The 14,111-nt window shown below is 42.6% G+C and overlaps 1 protein-coding gene across 1 annotated transcript in view; it reads right to left on the bottom strand.

The window, feature by feature from the left end:
• The window catches only part of MEGF6 (multiple EGF like domains 6), a 248,824-nt gene that overhangs the window by 200,171 nt on the left and 34,542 nt on the right, over nucleotides 1-14,111 (bottom strand). The window lies entirely within an intron of this gene.

Raw genomic sequence — 14,111 nt, forward strand, 5'->3', positions numbered from 1 at the left:
TGGAGGGAGGCTGGAATCTTATAAATGAGAAAAATCTCAAATGTCAGTTTTTTCTTTCAATGAATCAGTGTTTAACCTATCCACGATCCCCAATCACAGAACACAAATGAACATTTTAGAAGTATACATTCTTTTAACAATATTTCCCTGATTTATCTGTCTGCCAAAAATGAGAGTCCAGGGTTCTGTTCTGTGTTGCTCCTGCAACAATGACTGACATCACTAACGCCAAAAGCAGAAGCCAGGAACTACATTCCTGGCATTCCTTACCCTGTGCTAAGGTGCTAGTGACTTCAACAACTGTGGTGGGGAAAACAGAAAACCTTATACTTGTCACTTTGCAATTTAAAAGCCTTTCAGTTCCCTTCAAATGATGGCTGCCCACAAAGAGAGAAACAAGCCCTCAGTATCATCTCTCAAGTGCATTTGATTCGTATCAGCATTTGTGGGGGATTAAGCTCTAGTGTAGAAAGCATGAGGCTTGGAATCAGAAAAGTTCTACTCCTGGCTCTGTCATTGGACAAGTTACTTCACCTCTCAGAACTTTAGTTTCTCTATCTGCAAAATGAAGACAATACTACTGACCCATCTCACACAGGTTTCAGGAGGCATCGCTCATTAGGTCATTTGTAAAATGCTTTGAGATTCCTAGTATTTTTCATCTAAGTAAGTGCAAAGTATTACTATTTAGATAAAGTTTGTAAGGGACAAATTCTGAGCGGGGCTGGGCATCCACAACATGCAGATCCTAAGCACCTCTCCAGATCTGGCTATACATGAACTAAGTGTATTCTGTGGAACAAGCCATGGAAAGAAACATATCCTATGGCACAATCACATAACCAACATTTTGTTACTAAAAGGACCATTAAAATGAGCTTGATCTGAAACATCTTTTGCTCAAAGTTGTAGCTCATCCAACGTAATTACAGCAAAATAGTGAGAATCCAAAAGGGCATTTTTATGAAGGCCCGGGGTTTATAAAAGCCAGTTGTTTCCCTGGACGAGGTCCATCTGCTCTGTAACAGAAACCATTGCATTGAACACAGAGTCGATGACAGCAAGTAGCTCTCTCTATCTTTTGTAAACTTCCTGAATTCTGTGCATAACAGCAGGGTGGCAGATTTCAGACATCTAAACAGCCTTAGGGCATTCTGCAGTGGAGCTTAAGGTCAAATGAACGAGACACGTACAGCCCTCCAAAACCACTGCTATTCTACAACTCCTCCCAAGCAGAGGTGGCGGCACGACCCTTATTCAGTGCAGGCTGAATCTTCACTACTAAAAACTCAGCATCCTGGCCAAAACCCCAGTTCAGGCATAAATACACTCTGCCCCCGAAATGCCTCATGCAGTTTCAGGTGGATATGATTTTCTTCTTCACTTCCTCTTCTAAACACCTCCATAGCGTAGCTGTGTGCGAACGGCTGCCTTCCAGCCTAGAGGTAGCTGTATTTCAGCAGCGAGTGAAGTGATCGCCATCTATTTCTGACCTACTTCACTGGAATGGTATGTGGCTTAATAAGTGCTTTGAGACGGTCAAATGAAAGGAACAATAGCAATGCAGAGTTGTTGTTTTCCAGATAGCACCTTGGTGTGTGCGGCGCTAACAGAAATAAAACTAGGTTTCTGCCCCTAGGATCTTACACTTTAAAGTAGACGAGACATTGGATTTATGATGTTCATATTCATTTCTATACTATGCAAATTATGTGCATTAGCAAGTTGTTTACATGGCACTTGCCGTTGTGAGGATTGGGCCAGGCTTTAGGGCCACCACAGAGTGGTAACCTGAGAGCCCTGAGGCTGCTGCTACAGTATGTGAAGCAGATGCTACCACAGCTCTGCCAACAGAGCAGTCTTGGGGTAACAGTTTCAAAAACCCACACAGGACTTAGGACCCTACGTCCCGTTATCAAAAATGACTGAGACACTTAGGAGCCTTCATTTTTCAATAATACTTAGGTTTCCACTTCTGAAAATGGGATTTAGGTGCTTTTGAAAATTTTACCCTTGCAACTGTGCACACGCCTGGACTTCTCTCCCAATCAGACAGTACGATACTGTGGGAAGAACCACCCCCTTTGCTAAGGCAAAAGTTAGAGTTGCTCTTTCTTCTCTTTAAGCTAGAGAACCTGGGGACCACAATGGATGCAGCATGTTGGTTCTTATCCAGGTGCCACTGGAAAAACACTTTCCCATATGAAAACATCCACCAGTGGTAACTACAACATATTGCACTTCTTGGCTTGCAAAGAATATTCCAGCCCCAATATCTTCCAGCTGCTTCAGAAATTTTATAATACAGGTTCCATCTACACTTAAAATGCTACACAGCAGCTGCGCTGCAATGGTGCCTCAGTGACTCTCCTGTCACTGTAGTGAACCCACCTCCCCAAGAGGTGGTAGCACAGTCTTGGGTTTGCCCTCTCCCCCCCGGTGCCCCGACTTTTCGTAGCTCCTCCCCAGCCGGCACTGCAGTGTTCGCTGGAGGGCAGAACGGGACTCCTAATCACAGCATTGTCAGAGCCTCCCCGCTCCCCAACAGCTGACAGAAAGCAACAGCAGTGGCCTGGGACAAGCTTAGCATGGAGCGAACCAGACCCGGATCCCTGCCCTGGGACAGCCATCAGTGAGACACCCCCCAGCCCACCATCCCACTCCCTGGGATAGGGCTGGCCCGCTAACCCCAATGAACAGCTGCAGCCTCAACAGGGAGACAGAAGCGAGGACGCTGCACAACTTTGCCCCCGCTGCCCCAGAATTTTTCTAACATGATATCCTTGGTGCCATTCCTTGTGCAGTCAGTCTTCCTCGATGGACGTGCTGATACTTCTCCAAATACCCCCACACTCCTGCTCCCTCTGTGCCTTCAATAGCAAATTCTTTGCTTTACGGTTCAATTATGAGCTCATTTTATACATCTCTAAAATGTACCCTCTGATTGCTGGTCCAGTTCCAAATTTCAGAGCAAAGTGACCTCATGGCTCCCTCACACTGCTCTACTGCCACATGTGCAGCTCAGCAGAGAGAGGCAGCCTGTGTTCCTGTTTGAAATGTGTACCGTCAAATCTTCAGGGAGACAGTTTCACTGATTAAACAGGTGATGAACTGGAACCCAGGGGAAAACTAAACAATAAGTAACCTCACAGGTACTCCGGAAACTACTCTACAACGGATGATGTAAACAGATGATGCTCTGAGATTTGGGACTTATAATAGGTAAAATGTTAATCTCTACAGTCTAGAATTTTCAAGGTCTAAAATTCTGTATTATATGTAAATTTTTTTTACATAAATTAAAAAAAAGTGAGATTTGAAAGTCAGCCCTCGTTTTAATAATGCCTCACTGCCACTAAAAAGCTGTAGGTAACACAAAGTCTTGGAATCTACTTGAGCTGGATGAACTCTTCATAACAATTTGTTCAACAACTTTAGCAATGTTTTCTCTCCATGAATTATCTGCAGACAGCCAGATTTGTGTAATGGTTTGAAGTTTTCCAACAAAGAAGTATGATTCCTTACAGATTACTTACACCAAGACTATTGCTTTGAGTATTCATTATTCTAGCAAATGTATATATGCAGCATACATATATGTATACTACCACCAATAGGTATCCATACTACAAAACTGTTTGTGTAGCCATCCTGAAAGCTTTTCATAATTTGGGGAGTCGTTCAATTAGAGAGCAGAAACAATACCATATTAGGTGACCAATCACACAGCACAAATAGCGAATACTTTAAGCAGTAGTCACAGCAAATGGTTCATGAGCAATCCACACGCAGAAATACATTCACTTAATCCTTTTTGCTGGAAATCTTAAACAAACATTTATATAAATCTGGCCATTTGCTGATAATTCATGAACAGAAAACATTACGGAATTTGGTGAACAGCTTGTTATGAGTAGCAATTTTATATTTTACTGCAACGATGCTACAGCTTTCGGGTAGCAGAGTCTGGTAAAAAGGAGGACCCATTTAAATAATGAAGATAAGGATGGTTTTCATGATGATTTGACTAACTCCACAGTACTGATAAGGAATAATTATATACAAGTACATTAGCTCTTTAATGCACCTTAAAATGCAGTGCAATATGTTTCATTTATTACTTTTTGATTAGTTCTTTGTACAATTCTCCATCAACCCTTTTCTAAAGCAGAGCTAAATTTGTATCCACAGCTGCTTTTCCTGGCAATTCTTTGCTGCTTTCCCTCCAAAAAAATGCCATTCGAATTGTTAGGTGTGATCTACCTTTTGAGAATCCATCATAATGAAATGCTAGCATTCCAGGTGCTCCGTTAGCCTGTGTCTGATCAGCGTATCCAGTATGGTTCCCAAGCAGACTCCCAGCACTTCCTCTACACACTTCTGACAATGTATTGAGTGGTTACAATGAGTCTGGAAAGGAGGGTGTATATCTCCCCTGTTTCCTGTCTGGCACTGGGGCTTTTTCTGGTTAGTCTTCATATGGTCTCATTTTCTGATTCCCATCTTCCAATAAAATCTTAATTTCCTTTTGCATTTCTTCTTATTATTATTGGGAACGTATGTCCACTTCTGGAAGCTGTCCCCCATATTTCTGGTTGAATGAATCCATATGCGATCATTATTTTTGTTCGTTTGTTTTAACATAAACAACAGCTATTTCCTCTACCAGTGAATTACCTCGGTTATTTACTCTCAGAACTAGTCCTGTCCTTGAGGGAACGTTTCTAGGGGTAACTGAATATATTCATCTCCATGGACCACTAATTCCCTGGCTCTTTCTGTTGAAAGTGCCAACAAACAAAAGGTGGGGGATCACCTAATTGTTAACTGCAATGTGAACACCTATAGATTGACAACTGGACTGACTTCACCAGTTCACATAGATCAGACATTAGATGGCAAAAACTTTAGGTCACTACCAACTAGGGAATCATCTGAACCAGAAACCGAGAGCTGAAAAGCTGCATTTCCCTTTCCCAGCCCCTGCAGCCAGTTAGTTTCTGGGTGAAAAGTGTTGCTGAAAAATAACTGGTTAATAAATCAAGAAAATTGTACTCCCCCAAACCATCAAACTGTCCCCGAGTGGGATGCGTGAAAGACCAATTACATCAGAGCGGATGGACTCCTGCATATTGCAGCAGGAAGACTGCTATATAATAACTATTAAACCTTCTCTTTCAAGGCTCAAGATATTCTGTCACTGAGAACCAGAGATTAAATATGCAATTAATTGTCATTTCTCCAACTTCTTCTTTTGGATTCCAAAGGAACCCTGTTCTCAACTTGATGCTTTTCACTGACAAACCCAGTGTGTTTAACTCTCATTGCAAATTCTTTGCTCAAAATAATGCATAAACAGCAGAGCTAGTGTTAGTGTTTATTGAGCAAATACTGAGTGTTTAGAGAAATGCAGATACTCGTAGCTGCTTTGCTGGCTGGGTGATAGAAAACATGGCATCAGTGATATCACCTACTTGCTTATGGGTTAATATGACTGGACAGAGTCAAAATTAAAAGAGGATTTGATACTGTCTCTATTAGTCCTCTGGGGATGAACTAAACTGCTGAGGTTATTCCCCACAGTTAGGCAAAATAGCCAGAACTAAGACTTGTACAGGGCAATATAACACTAAGGGACTTAACTATTTCATAAGTAGTCATGGTCAAGAATTTGGAGGGTTTTTTAAAAAACAATAATCTGTAGAAACTACTAGATAGTCACAGCATCACCATTCTAGCAGATGAGAAAATGAAACTGAGCATAAACAAAAAGTAAAACTGAGCAGTCAAGTTTCATTGTTCTAGCCAAGTGAAGTGCAAAAATGTACACAGACAGTGAGCATTCAATCAAGTTTTTGAAATCCCCTCTTTTTCATAATCTAAATTATTGTTAACACCATAGTTAGGGGAAACATTTTTAAATATGGAAGATGCTTTCCCCATTAAATGTAGGATTCCTAGGATTTACCTATGCACAAAATAATTAGTTAATACCTCCCACTAGGATAAAGTTAATGTGGACAGAATTGTGTAAAAATAAGAAAACACAGACAGAATCTCTCTCTCTCTTTTAAGTCCAAACAAAGATTTGGACTATAAAATCGTGTACCTGGGGTCTTAAAATGTTGTCAATCACTGTAGCAGTTGACTGCCTCCTCCCAAGAGATCACCACCAGAATCATAGAATCATAGAATATCAGGGTTGGAAGGGCCCTCAGGAGGTCATCTAGTCCAACCCCCTGCTCAAAGCAGGACCAATCCCCAACTAAATCATCCCAGCCAGAGCTTTGTCAAGCCTGACCTTAAAAACTTCTAAGGAAGGAGATTCCACCACCTCCCTAGGTAACGCATTCCAGTGTTTCACCACCCTCCTAATGAAAAAGTTTTTCCTAATATCCAACCTAAACCTCCCCCACTGCAACTTGAGACCATTACTCCTTGTCCTGTCATCTTCTACCACTGAGAATAGTCTAGAACCATCCTCTTTGGAACCACCTCTCAGGTAGTTGAAAGCAGTTATCAAATCCCCCCTCATTCTTCTCTTCTGCAGACTAAACAATCCCAGTTCCCTCAGCCTCTCCTCATAAGTCATGTGTTCCAGACCCCTAATCATTTTTATTGCCCTTCGCTGGACTCTCTCCAATTTATCCACATCCTTCTTGTAGTGTGGGACCCCAAACTGGACACAGTACTCCAGATGAGGCCTCACCAATGTCAAATATAGGGGAACGATCACGTCCCTCGATCTGCTGGCAATGCCCCTACATATACATCCCAAAATGCCATTGGCCTTCTTGGCAACAAGGGCACACTCTGACTCATATCCAGCTTCTCGTCCACTGTCACCCCTAGGTCCTTTTCCGCAGAACTGCTGCCGAGCCATTCGGTCCCTAGTCTGTAGCGGTGCATTGGAGTCTTCCGTCCTAAGTGCAGGACCCTGCACTTATCCTTGTTGAACCTCATCAGATTTCTTTTGGCCCAATCCTCCAATTTGTCTAGGTCCCTCTGTATCCTATCCCTACCCTCCAGCATATCTGCTTCTCCTCCCAGTTTAGTGTCATCTGCAAACTTGCTGAGGGTGCAATCCATGCCATCCTCCAGATCATTAATGAAGATATTGAACAAAACCGGCCCCAGGACCGACCCTTGGGGCACTCCACTTGATACCGGCTGCCAACTAGACATGGAGCCATTGATCACTACCCATTGAGCCTGACAATCTAGCCAACTTTCTACCCACCTTATAGTGCATTCATCCAGCCCATACTTCTTTAACTTGCTGACAAGAATACTGTGGGAGACCGTGTCGAAAGCTTTGCTAAAGTCAAGAAACAATACATCCACTGCTTTCCCTTCATCCACAGAACGAGTAATCTCATCATAGAAGGCGATTAGATTAGTCAGGCATGACCTTCCCTTGGTGAATCCATGCTGACTGTTCCTGATCACTTTCCTCTCTTCTAAGTGCTTCAGAATTGATTCCTTGAAGACCTGCTCCATGATTTTTCCGGGGACTGAGGTGAGGTTGACTGGCCTGTAGTTTCAAGGATCCTCCTTCTTCCCTTTTTTAAAGATTGGCACTACATTAGCCTTTTTCCAGTCATCCGGGACTTCCCCCGTTCGCCACGAGTTTTCAAAGATAATGGCCAATGGCTCTGCAATCACAGCTGCCAATTCCTTTAGCACTCTCGGATGCAACATATCCAGCCCCATGGACTTGTGCACGTCCAGCTTTTCTAAATAGTCCCTAACCACCTCTTTCTCCACAGAGGGCTGGCCACCTACTCCCCATGCTGTGTTGTCCAGCGCAGCAGTCTGGGAGCTGACCTTGTTCGTGAAGACAGAGGCAAAGAAAGCTTTTTCCACATCCTCTGTCACTAGGTTGCCTCCCTCATTCAGTAAGGGGCCCACACTTTCCTTGACTTTCTTCTTGTTACTAACATATCTGAAGAAACCCTTCCTGTTACTCTTAACATCTATTGCTAGCTGCAGCTCCAGGTGTGATTTGGCCCTCCTGATTTCATTCCTACATGCCCGAGCAATATTTTTATATTCTTTCCTGGTCATCTGTCCAATCTTCCACTTCTTGTAAGCTTTTTTTTTTATGTTTAAGATCCGCAAGGATTTCACCGTTAAGCCAAGCTGGTCTCCTGCCATATTTACTATTCTTTCGACACATCGGGATGGTTTGTCCCTGTAACCTCAATAGGGATTCCTTGAAATACAGCCAGCTCTCCTGGACTCCTTTCCCCCTCATGTTATTCCCCCAGGGGATCCTACCCATCAGTTCCCAACAGGTCATCACAACAGGTCAATGTCTAGTTTCCCCAAGCAGGACATAACAATGGTTTTGGGAGGAGGGTTTCCCTTCTGGCTCTCCTGTCTTACTACCACTTCGGTCTCCTTCTCTCTATCGCCCCATAACCACTTCTTGCATGACTAAACGAATTCTGTAACAGAGTCCAAAAATAAGCTTTATAACGGAAGTAGATACTAATACATTTCACAAGGGCAATCACAAGCCAGATAATTAACAACACAGGGCAGGTAGGGGGGGAAGTGTACACGTATCTGTACACTGTACTGTATATCTATATGAGCGAGAGGGTTTGCAGCTTTGTGCATCTGAAACAGACCTCTACATAGTTCCTGATCCAACAGTTCTCACTCAGTCTTTAACCCCAGTAGGACTTTTGCTTGAGTAAGGAGTGCATCCTGGACAAGACTAGGGCAAAAGCAAGAGAGTGTGTGAAATGATGTATTACAGCTTATGCATTCCAGAGAGGAATGTACTGCAACTGCCAATTTTGTCATGATCATCCATTTTAGGGGCCCTCCTGTCCCATTGATCCAATTTATGAGTCCAGAGACCATAATTATTCAAGTAGCTGAAATTACAAGAGACAGGGGTGATGATCCAAAAATTATTGGCTCAGAAACATTAATTTACTAGAACTAGCAGAGAAAGCAAGTGACCCTGACAAACATTAACGGTTCAATGAAAGCCAAATGCAGCTTAGATTGGGGTTTGGTTCAGATTGTACTGGACTCCTTTGACTAACATGGGCTGCCGGCCTGCATAATCACTGAGTGAAGCTGGACTGCCAGCAAAAAGTGTCACCTCGCAAACATATTGTGAATCCTTATCAGACCGAAACCTGTTCCCAGGGAAGCAAACAGGAATCTTGCCACTGACTTCAGTGGAAGCAGGGCTGGGCTGAGAGAGAGACAGAGACAGAGTAGCCTTGTCTATATTTCTCTTTAAGAAAGTTACCTGCTGCTGTCATCACATCATCCATGGCTGTAGCTAAGCCAGCGCTCAATGTACTTTAACTACAAGTGTAGCTAAGGACAAAGCATACTAAGCACCTTTCCAGACACTATCCTTAAAGCTTGCTCAGAGCAGGCATATATCGGGTTCTGTCTGTGCTAGAAAGTTCTCCTTCATCTTTTGGATTGAAAATATAATTGTTCCTCTTTGTCATTCACCTTCTTACCCTAATTCCTGACAATATCACAGTTTGTTTGCAGTGTAGCTGTGGCTATTTTGGTCCCAGGATATTAGAGAGACAAGGTGGGAGAGGTGATATCTTTTATTGGACCAACTTCAGTTAGGGAAAGAAACGTGTTTTTGAGCTACACAGAGCTCTTCTTCAGACCTACTCTGAGGAAGAGCTCTGGGTAGGTCACAAGCTGGTCTCTTTCACCAACAGAAGTTGGTGGGGGAAGTGATATCTTTTATTGGACCAACCTCTGTTGGTGAAAGAGACCAGCTTGTGACCTACCCAGAGCTCTTCCTCAGGGTAGGTCTGAAGAAGAGCTCTGTGTAGTTCAAAAACACTTTTCTTTCCCTAACTGAAGTTGGTCCAATAAAAGATATCACTTCCCCCACCTTGTCTCTCTAATATCATAGTTTGACATTCTAACTCAGTGATGATTTATATACCGAGTTTGATTTTATTCTATTTAATATCTTGATTGTTCCTCAAATCCATCAATGAGTCCTGGTGACACAGGAGTGGTACTGAGGAAAGCGACATCTGATACTGATAGACTTTATTGTTGGCTTTGTGATCAAGCCGTTAAACTTTAAGTATGTAACATAACACCGATCCTTCCCTCTCATGGGAGCACTCCTTTTGCTTCACAGCTTGGGACTGATGCTTTCTTAGGGTGCATCTAAATACACTAGGAATTGTGGAGAGCACCACGGGGGCAGGAGGAGTGGTTTTCATTTTGTCTAGCACTAGTATGGCTCTCAGCTGGGCTACACAAAACAATGGAAAAAAATACCTGAACTTACCATTACCAGCACCAACAGTGCAAAAAGTCCTACTGTAATAAGGCTTTAATTGCAGTTTCAAAATTTCATCTTTGAAGGTTCTGCTTCACTAGGAATTATTGATATTGCCGAATGCTGTTGTCTGTTAAACAAATCATCATTACCGGATTCCCTGTTTGAAACTTGTTATCACCAGCTTGTCCCTCTTCCAAACATACTAACTTTAGTGTCCTCGACTCAGGTTAAAGGGAAACTTTAAGGTTTTTCATTTGCCAGCATGTAGCATCTTAATTCATGAAGAAATGGTTGAGGAACACACCAATTATGAACCTATTTATGATAAAGAGTGTCCTCCTCCATCTCTTTGCCCCTGGGAAATTTCATGCTGACCCGGAAATTTCTTGTATGTTTATGGCCACTCCTTGTAAATTGTCTGTGATTCTCTACAATATATTAATACTAACTGAAACGATAGTAGCATACCTGCCAATGTCATCTGTGCTCCTCAGTGCAATATGAAAATTTGTGGAAAGGCAATTCCCTCTCATCTAAGCTTGTGGTACTGCCAGCTTTGTATTTATGACTTACCATAAAGGAAAATGCTGGAGAACTAAATACATCTCCAGCATGGCTTCATACACTTTGGTAACCGATTGTCTTCAGCTACTGTATTTAACTATGTTTGTAAGGATCTGAAGGGATGATGGTGACACCTGCTGGCATGATGTACTGGGCTCAGCCATGGGCACCAGCACATGGAAGAACTCCACAGCAGACAAGCACTAAAGCCAGTCTCAGGGCTTGAACTGAGTTAGTGCACTGCCCCTCCTCACTGTCACTGACCAGGCACATAAAAGTGGATGGTTAAAGCACAGGTAAAATATCCCAATACCTGGGGTCAACTGAAGAGCAATAATCCCCCAATAACTGTAGGTGGAACAGATCCTATCCCCATCCATCCTACCCACTACTTCTCTAATTCAGCCTGCTGAATTAGGAGCCTCTCTAGTTTCTATCTGGTTTCAAGGATTCTGATGAGCAATTCCTGGGAGGTCCTATTCTTCACACATTCACTCCCAAGATTCAAATTACTAGGATAAATCAAAGCAGTACACTGTGCACTGAGTGTGCATTACTCCCTCCTGGCAACATAGCAATATCCAGTCTGTGCATTCCCTCCTTCCCCATCACCCAAACCAACAATATTCACTATTAAAATAGCAGGGCTAATGGCGCTACAATTCACATCCATTTGTGCCATATTATTACAGTTAGCAGGGATGCTCCAAAAATGTTCCCATAATTCTTGCAGATACTTTATTTTTTGTATATGCAAATGATTGTATTTGCACGTGGAAAATGTGCAGTTAAGAGCATGAATACTTGTTTTGCACATGCCAGCAAGAGGCTTTGCACACACAAATGGATGAAAATACTGTATTGTCAATGCAATTTCAGAGACCCTTTGAAAATTTGCCTTTAAAGACACACTCATCTTAAGACAGCATTGTGCCCCACTAGGACACAGGAAACCAAAACCACACAGGTATCAGCATGCCAGGTGTGGAACAATACCTCCTCTCTAGCTCACAGCACTGCTAATACTTGCACAGATAGGAATGTGACCTGCATTGGTAGCAATATGACATGTGATCAGAGAGGGGTGTCTGCTTGGGCACTACAGGTCATCTTCCTTTCCCTCCTCACCCCATTCCTCCTCCCAACTCCTGTGTCCATCCTATGGGATGAACACAGTGAATCTAACACAACGTGGCCTTTGTCTCATTAACTTGTGCCATCACTCCCCCATACACACACAAAATAAAAAAATTCAGAACGTTGAAAAGTTTCTTAAATTGCAGAGCTCATGTCAGCTCACTTCAAGAAGCAGTGTATTTCAGCGAATCTGAAGTGGGACTGGAGAGATATAAATCTAGACTGCAACAGGGCCTGATGCTGCGAAGAAATGTAATTATGTCACCTGGAGCAACACAAAAGGAACATCTCTCCTGGCAAAGCAGATCTAGGTCAACGGACAGGGATGTGCAAATGGGACTCTGTAGATTCACCTGGCTCCAAGGAGCAGTTCACAGAGCCTTTTAACTTGTTGGCAAGATGGTAACTAGCAGATCTGACATAGGAGCTTTTGAGAATCAATCAATGGTGTAAAGGAGATCAAAGCATTTTTTTATGTGGGCCCGCAACCAAAGAGTAAAAGGATAGAACAAAAACTCCAGCCTGTGGTGAAGACATATTTCTGCAAAAGAGAAGGAGTGGGAGGGGGAAGGAAGAGAGAGGCCAAGTGTCAGAGAAGCATCTGAATGGAGCACATGGAATCTACATGCTAAAACTGGGTCCAGGCTGCAATGTTAAACATAGGAAAGGGGCGGGGGGGGGGGGGGAGGAAAGAGGGAGAAAACAGACTTTTTTTCTTCCAGCTTGACCCAAAAAAATCAAAGAATCTAAGGAACACAGCCAATACTTTAATTTACATCCTTAAGAAGCAATGTACTAGAACAGAAATAATGTTAATTAACAAGGTGATTGATATACAGCAGCTGAGACATTGAAAATTCAGAGGCATTTCTGCCCTAGGTTTTCAGGATTTTTAATTTTATTATACAACTAGGAATATTACATACATACATACAGTAAAGTTCAGTGGTTCCTGTTGCTTACTACTCAACCAAAATCATAATCCATTCTTTGACATCTTAATGGTCACCACAGCAATTGCCTGTGATGTTAAAAAGAAAGAAAAAAAATGAGGATTTCAGGTGGGGATTAAGCAGCAGGATTGGGTGAAGTCCCAAGGAACAAAGAGCCTGTTTTCATGCACATGTCCTTAGCGGGGGGGAGGGAGAGACACTATACCAGAAAAGACAGAATTGTTCCTAACTAAACTGTGCTTCATGGAAACTTTGGGAGCAAACAGCTCTTGAAATCACAGTTACCTGATTGTTAACTCTTATTATCACTGACTTGTTGGCCTTGTCTCCCACAGAGACCCACAGGATTAGACTTTATAACTCACTCAGGTATGTAAAATGTAACCAACTGGAGATTTCTAAGGCCCAGGGGACACTGGCTGTGTCTACAATGAGCTTTTTTTCTTCAAAGCCTCCCAACATGGATATAAGACCAGTACAGCTCCACCGGTGGAAGCAGCAGCAAGAGTGCTGGGATCAGCCAGCTGCTCGGCATCCACCCCTTCTCAAAAATATACTTTTCAAAACTAATCAACCAACAAAATACATCTGCTACCAGTCTAGGACGGACCCTTCGCTGGTCAACCAGCATATTAAGTGTCTGAATTATATTTGTCTGAGAAAACCCTAAGATAGATAGATCTATCTGTATTTTCTGTATAATTAAAGGCTGGATTCTGAGCATATATTCCACTCTCACTGAAGTAAACTGTAACTTAAGACATTAAGGGGCCAGATTTTTAAAGGTATTTAGGTGTTTAGTAAGGTTTTCAGAAGCACGTAGATGTCTAAAACTCCTTTATTTCAATAGGTGTTTGGTGCCTAGGCACTTCTGAAAATCCCACTAGGTGCTTAAATACCTTTAAAAATCTGACCTAAGGCCCCAATTTCTGAGAGTATTTAGGCTTTGCTCTGTTCAGCTTTGCAAGGCCTAAGTGACATCATCTGTTAAGTCCCATTTTCAAAAGTGACTTAGGCACTTAGGAGCATAAGATTCACTGATTGTCAAGTTTGGATGTTTTTCTAAAAGACATGCTCTAGTTCAAACAGGAATTAATTCAGGAAGATCCCTGGCCTGCGTTATGCATTGGTCAGACCACATGATCACAGTGGCCCCTTCT

Source organism: Natator depressus, chromosome 18 (genome assembly GCF_965152275.1).
Source record: "Natator depressus isolate rNatDep1 chromosome 18, rNatDep2.hap1, whole genome shotgun sequence".
Classification (NCBI taxonomy): Eukaryota; Metazoa; Chordata; order Testudines; family Cheloniidae; genus Natator; species Natator depressus.